The sequence below is a fragment of the Papio anubis genome, chromosome 2 (assembly GCF_008728515.1).
Source record: "Papio anubis isolate 15944 chromosome 2, Panubis1.0, whole genome shotgun sequence".
Classification (NCBI taxonomy): Eukaryota; Metazoa; Chordata; class Mammalia; order Primates; family Cercopithecidae; genus Papio; species Papio anubis.
This window is the reverse complement of record NC_044977.1, coordinates 106,371,909-106,377,908: the sequence shown is the minus strand read 5'-3', so window position 1 is coordinate 106,377,908 and position 6,000 is coordinate 106,371,909.

Below are 6,000 nucleotides of genomic sequence, written 5' to 3'. Positions count from 1 at the left end.
CACTGATACAACTTATTCAAAAGAATTCTGGGCTGGGTGCGGTGACTCATGCCTGTAAACCCAGCACTTTGGGAGCCCGAGGTGGGCAGATCACTAGGTCAGGAGTTCAAGACCATCCTGCCCAACATGGTGAAACTCCATCTGTACTAAAAATACAAAAATAAATAAATAAATAAAATTAGCCAGTCGTGGTGGCAGGCGCCTGTAATCCCAGCTACTCAGGAGGCTGAGGCAGGAGAATCACCTGAACCCAGGAGGTGGAGGTTGCAGTGAGCCGAGATCACACCACTGCACTCCAGCCTGGATGACACAGCAAGACTCCATCTTGAAAAATTACAAATAAAAAAGAATTCTTTTTTTTTTTTTTTTGAGACGGAGTCTCGCTCTGTCGCCCAGGCTGGAGTGCTGTGGCTGGATCTCAGCTCACTGCAAGCTCCGCCTCCCGGGTTCACGCCATTCTCCTGCCTCAGCCTCCAGAGTAGCTGGGACTACAGGCGCCCGCCACCTCGCCCGGCTAGTTTTTTGTATTTTTTAGTAGAGACGGGGTTTCACCGTGTTAGCCAGGATGGTCTCGATCTCCTGACCTCGTGATCCGCCCGTCTCGGCCTCCCAAAGTGCTGGGATTACAGGCTTGAGCCACCGCGCCCGGCCCAAAAAAGAATTCTGAATGTCTACTCTTTGTAGGACTTTAGAAATAAAGAGAAGAAGGGGACATAAAGATAAACAAATGGATGTTCCTGCTGCCAGTTAATTCACTGTTTTGTGAAAAAGAAAGGTATATAAGTTCCCAGGGTACTGGTTTAAAAACTAACAAAACAGAAAATGTGAAAGAAAATATAAGATCTATAGAGGATCATCAATCCTAGGACTCCAACGCCTCATAGTAATTGTAGAAACTAGGAACAGAAACATATGGGGGAGGGAGGAATTTTCCAAATATAAAACAAGAAAACTTGCTAGAGCTAAAGAACATTTGACTTCCATCAAAGAATAATGAATGAAAAATAATTTCATTGATTGGGGTATTGGACCAAGCACGTGACACAGGCCTTCCTGGAGGGAAGTCCAGCCTCCTCATCACCTGGAGTTTTTCTGGTTTTCCTAGAATCAAGCATGACTGGTACAAATATTGAGAACCCTATTTGGCACTTGTTCCTTTGTAGGTGACATGTTAGTGTGTTTGTTTATATCTCTGGAATCTTGAACAGTCTCTGAAACCCCAGCGTGTTGAACATCCATGATGATGATGTGGGCGTGCCTGGGCAGAGTTATTTGTCATTCATTATTCTTTGATGGAAGTCAAATGTTCTTTGGTTCTGGGAAGTTTTCTTGTTTTATATTTTGAAAATTTCTGCCCCTCCCCTCTATGTTTCTGTTCCTAGTTTCTGAGATTACTATTAGTCAGGAGTTGGAGTCATGAATTGATCTTCTGTAGATCTTACCTTTTCTTTCACATTTTCTGTTTTGTTAGTTTCTAAAATCTATTTTCTCATCTACCAACCCTTTTATTTGTTATTTTTCAGTGATTGTATTTTTCACTTCCGAGAGCTCTAGGTTGCTTACTACATTTTCTTATTTTAGAGCTTTCTGTTCTTTTTTTTTGTGCTTGTAATAGTTTCTCAAATTTTTTCTGAAAATACTGTATGTAAAAAAGTATGCAAAAACGAAATTTTCTCTTGTTCCCAAGCTATCCTTGTTTTCTTTAGGGTCATTTTTCCTGTTTCATTTTTTTTTTCTCTCAGCTTTTTGTTTTAAAAATGTTCAAACTCACATGTAAGATGAAAGAAGAGTGCAATGGATACTTATACATCCTTTTCTGAATCATTATTAATATTTTGCCACATTTGCTTTCTTTCTCTCTTTCTGGTTTTTGTGCTGAATTGTTTGAAAACAACTGCAGACATCATGACATTTTACTCCTAAATATTTGTGCATTTCCTTTAAGAATAAGGACACTCTCCTACAGGACCACAGGATTTGTTATCACACCCCAAACACTTAACATGAATTGAAGAATTTTTTTCTGTTTCTGTTTCTTTTTTTTTTTTTTTTGAGACTGAGTTTCGCTCTTGTCACCCAGGCTGGAGTGCAATGGCACGATTTCAGCTCACTGCAACCTACACCTCCCAGATTCAAGCAATACTCTTGCCTCAGCCTCCTGAGTAGCTGGGATTATAGGCATGCGCCACCATGCCCGGCTAATTTTGTATTTTTAGTAGAGACGGGGTTTCTCCATGTTAGTCAGGCTGGTCTCGAATTCCCAACCTCAGATGATCTGCCCACCTCAGCCTCCCAAAGTGCTGGGATTACAGGCGTGAGCCTCTGCGCCCAGCTGAAAAATATTTTCTAACATACAATTCATATTTAAGTTCCTCATTTGTGCCCACTGTTACTTTAATAGCATTTGTTTTGGATTCTGGAACCAATCAAGAATCACATATTATAGTTACTGATTATGTTTCCTTACTCTCTTTTAACCTAGAACAGCCTCCTTCCCCTGACCCTTACCAATATTTTGGTGGTTTTTTATGTCATTTCTTTTCTGAAGAACTCAGGCTAGCACTCTTGTGGAAATTTCTACACTCTGGATTTGTCTAATTTTGTAAAGCAGGTTCGGCATTTTTCTAAAGAACACTCCCTAATTTTAAGATGGCGTGACATCAGGAAGCAGGTGCTTCCTCGTGATTAGATTCCGCCTGTGCACTGTGAGCAGCAACATCACATGCATAAAGCCACATCCTTTTCAGGGCAGCACACTCAGGGACCTACATGTCCACCCGCCCTTCACGGGTGATGTTGATCTTGATTACCCAGTCAAAGTGCTGCCTGCTTTATCCACTTATTTTTCCCTTGCAACTAATAAGCCATTTGCGGGGGAGAAATGTTAAGACTACGTAAATATTCTGCTCATCGTCAAACTTTGTCCTGTTGATTTATCTCCCATTTTCCTGACCTAGGCCTTATCCTACTGGTTGTAAAATGATGATTTTCAAATTTAACCACTCCCTCTGCATTCATCAGCACTTTCTGACTCTACGAGATGTTCTAGGCTCATCTTGTACTTTCCATATCCTAGTCCTAGAATAGCCACTTCTCCAAGAATCCCTGGTTCCTTGAAGTGGTTGCCTTTATTTTTGGAGGATACTTTCACTGGATATTAAATAGGTTATAGGTTGGCAGTCCCCACTCAGCCTTTGGTACTTTGAAGATGGTGCTCCATTGTTTCTTGGCATTATTTATGAGGAGGTCAGTGTTTTGTCGTGGTTTCATTAAACTTTTTTTTTTTTTTTTTTGAGATAGTCTCACTCCAGTCCAGACTGTAGTGCAGGGGCACGATTTTGGCTCACTGAAACCTCTACCTCCAGAGCTCAAGGAATCCTCCCACCCCAATTAGCCTCCTGAGTAGCTGGGACTATAGGCATGTGCCACCAGGCCCAGCTAATTTTTGTATCTTTTGTAGAGACAGGGTTTCACCATGTTGCCTAGGCTGGTCTCAAGCTCCTGGACTCAAGTGATCCACCTGCCTCAGCCTCCCGAAATGCTGGAATTATAGATGTGAGCCACAGTACCCTGTCCTAAACATTTTTTTCATTCAATGTTTCATTTTTCTCTGACCGCTTTTACAATTGTTTTACTTATCTTCGGGTTTTAGTATTTGAGCTTCTTGGATCTGTGAGGTGATATTTTTTCATTGTATTTCTTCAAATGTACTTTTTTTTTCTTCCTGCCACGGTGTCTCACTTCCTGTACTGGGACTTCAGTTACATACACGTTAGACTGCTTAATGTTGTCCCACAGGTCACCAAGGCTCTTTCACTTCTTCTCAATCTTTTTGTTTCTCTCTGAGATTCACTTTGGATAGTTCTGTTGCTTTCCCTTCAAATTTATGGACATTGTTTCCTGCAGTGTTTGGTCTGCCCTTAAACTCGTTCAGTAAATTTTTCACTTCTGATACTGTATTTTCCAATTCTAGAATATCCATTTTGTCCTTTTCTGTAGTTTCCATTTATCTAATCAGTTTCCCCATTTGTTTACTATATTCAGCTTTTCCCTTTAAGTCCTTAAACATATTTAAATATATTTATAATGGATGTTTTAAGATCTGTGTCTGTTAATTCCAACATCTCTAACATTTCTTGGTTTTCCTCAACCCTTGGTTTTTTTTTTTTTTTTCCCCTGATTGTGGGTTACATTTTACTGTTACTTCACCTCTTCAGTGATTTTTTTTAAATTGTAAATGTTACATTGTAGATGCTGTGTTGTTGGAATTATGTGGTTTTCCTTTAAAAGGTGTTGGGGTTTATTTTAGCAGGCAATTTACTGGTAGATCAGCTTGGTTTTTGTTTTGTTTTGTTTGTTTTTAGGCTTGTTTTAAACTATGTTAGAGCCAATTTAGATTATTCCTTTCTTTTATTAGGAATAATCTTAGGAGAGAGTAGCTCTATTCCTGAGACATGGACTTTCTGAAGGTTTGACCAAATTCTGTACTGCTCAGCTACTCTGGCTAGTTGAACTCCCAGTCGTGTGAGACCTCTGTGCAGCTCCCGGCTCCCTAATATTTGTTCTCTACCGTGCCTTGCACACGAATGCAGAAATGAGTCTGCGTTCTCAGTTGAGTATTTAGCTCAAGACTTAAGGGGACTCCTATGTTGATTTCCGGAGCTCCTTCTCTGTGCAACTCTCTTTTCAGTATCCTGCCCCACAACTTTCAGCTGCCTCAGAAGGCTTAAAATCAGATGTCCGCCTTCTCAGCCCAATGAGCCCACCGTGCTCTACTTGGGCTCTGCCTTTCTGTACTGTCATCTAGAACATGGATCTCACATGGATTTCGCTTTTCACAGGGATCATGGTTCTGCACTACCTGTTGCCCAATATCTGAAAAAAAACTTTATTTCTATATGTCATCTAGTTTTAATTGTTTCTAATGGCAAGAAGGCTAGTCCAGTACTAGTCTATCATGTCTAGAACTGTTAAGAAATTTTAAATGCCAACTACTGTACAACTTTTGAAAAAGCACACTTTTTGAATTTCTTATTTCTTCTGTTAGCTTTGGTAAATTTTATTAGAAAGTTGCCTAATTTATCCAAAGTGCAAACTATACTGGTATAAAGTTGTTTATAATATCCTCTTATTATCTATAAATGTTTGTAGGATCTGTAGTGATTTCCTGTTTTTTATTCCTGACGTTGCTCTTAGGTGTATATGTATTTTTTTCTTTTTTTCTTGATCAGTGTTACCAAGAGCTTACTAATCTTTTCATTGACTATTTGGCTTTATTTGTTCTTCTTCTTCCTCTTCCTCCTCCTCTTCTTCTTCTTTTTCTTCCTCCTCCTCCTTCTCCCCCTCTTATTCTTATTCTTCTTCCTCTTATTCTTATTCCATGGATTTCTGCTCTTGTATGTATTTTCTATTTTCTCTCTTGTACAGCTATTCTGTTAGTAGTTTTTGAGTTAGAAACTTAGATGACTGGTTTTTAGCCTTTCTTCTTTCCTAATATATGCATTCCAGGCTCTACATTCCCCTCGAAATACTGCTTTAGCTGAATTATGTAAGTTTTGGTATATCTTCATTATCATTCAGTTTGAAATATTTTACAATTTTTGATGTATTTCTTCTTTGACCCATAGATTATTTAAAAGTATATTGCTTAATTTCCAGGCAATTGGAAATATTCTAATTATCTTTTTGTTATGGATTTTTAAAGCTTAATCCACTATAGTTAGAAAATATGGGCCAGGCGCGGTGGCTCAAGCCTGTAATCCCAGCACTTTGGGAGGCCGAGACGGGCGGATCACAAGGTCAGGAGATGGAGATCATCCGGCTAACTCGGTGAAACCCCGTCTCTACTAAAAATTACAAAAAACTAGCCGGGCGTGGTGGTGGACGCCTGTAGTCCCAGCTACTTGGGAGGCTGAGGCGGGAGAATGGCGTGAACCGGAAGGCGGAGCTTGCAGTGAGCAAAGATCCCCACAACACCACAGCCGGGGGGAAAAAGGAGAA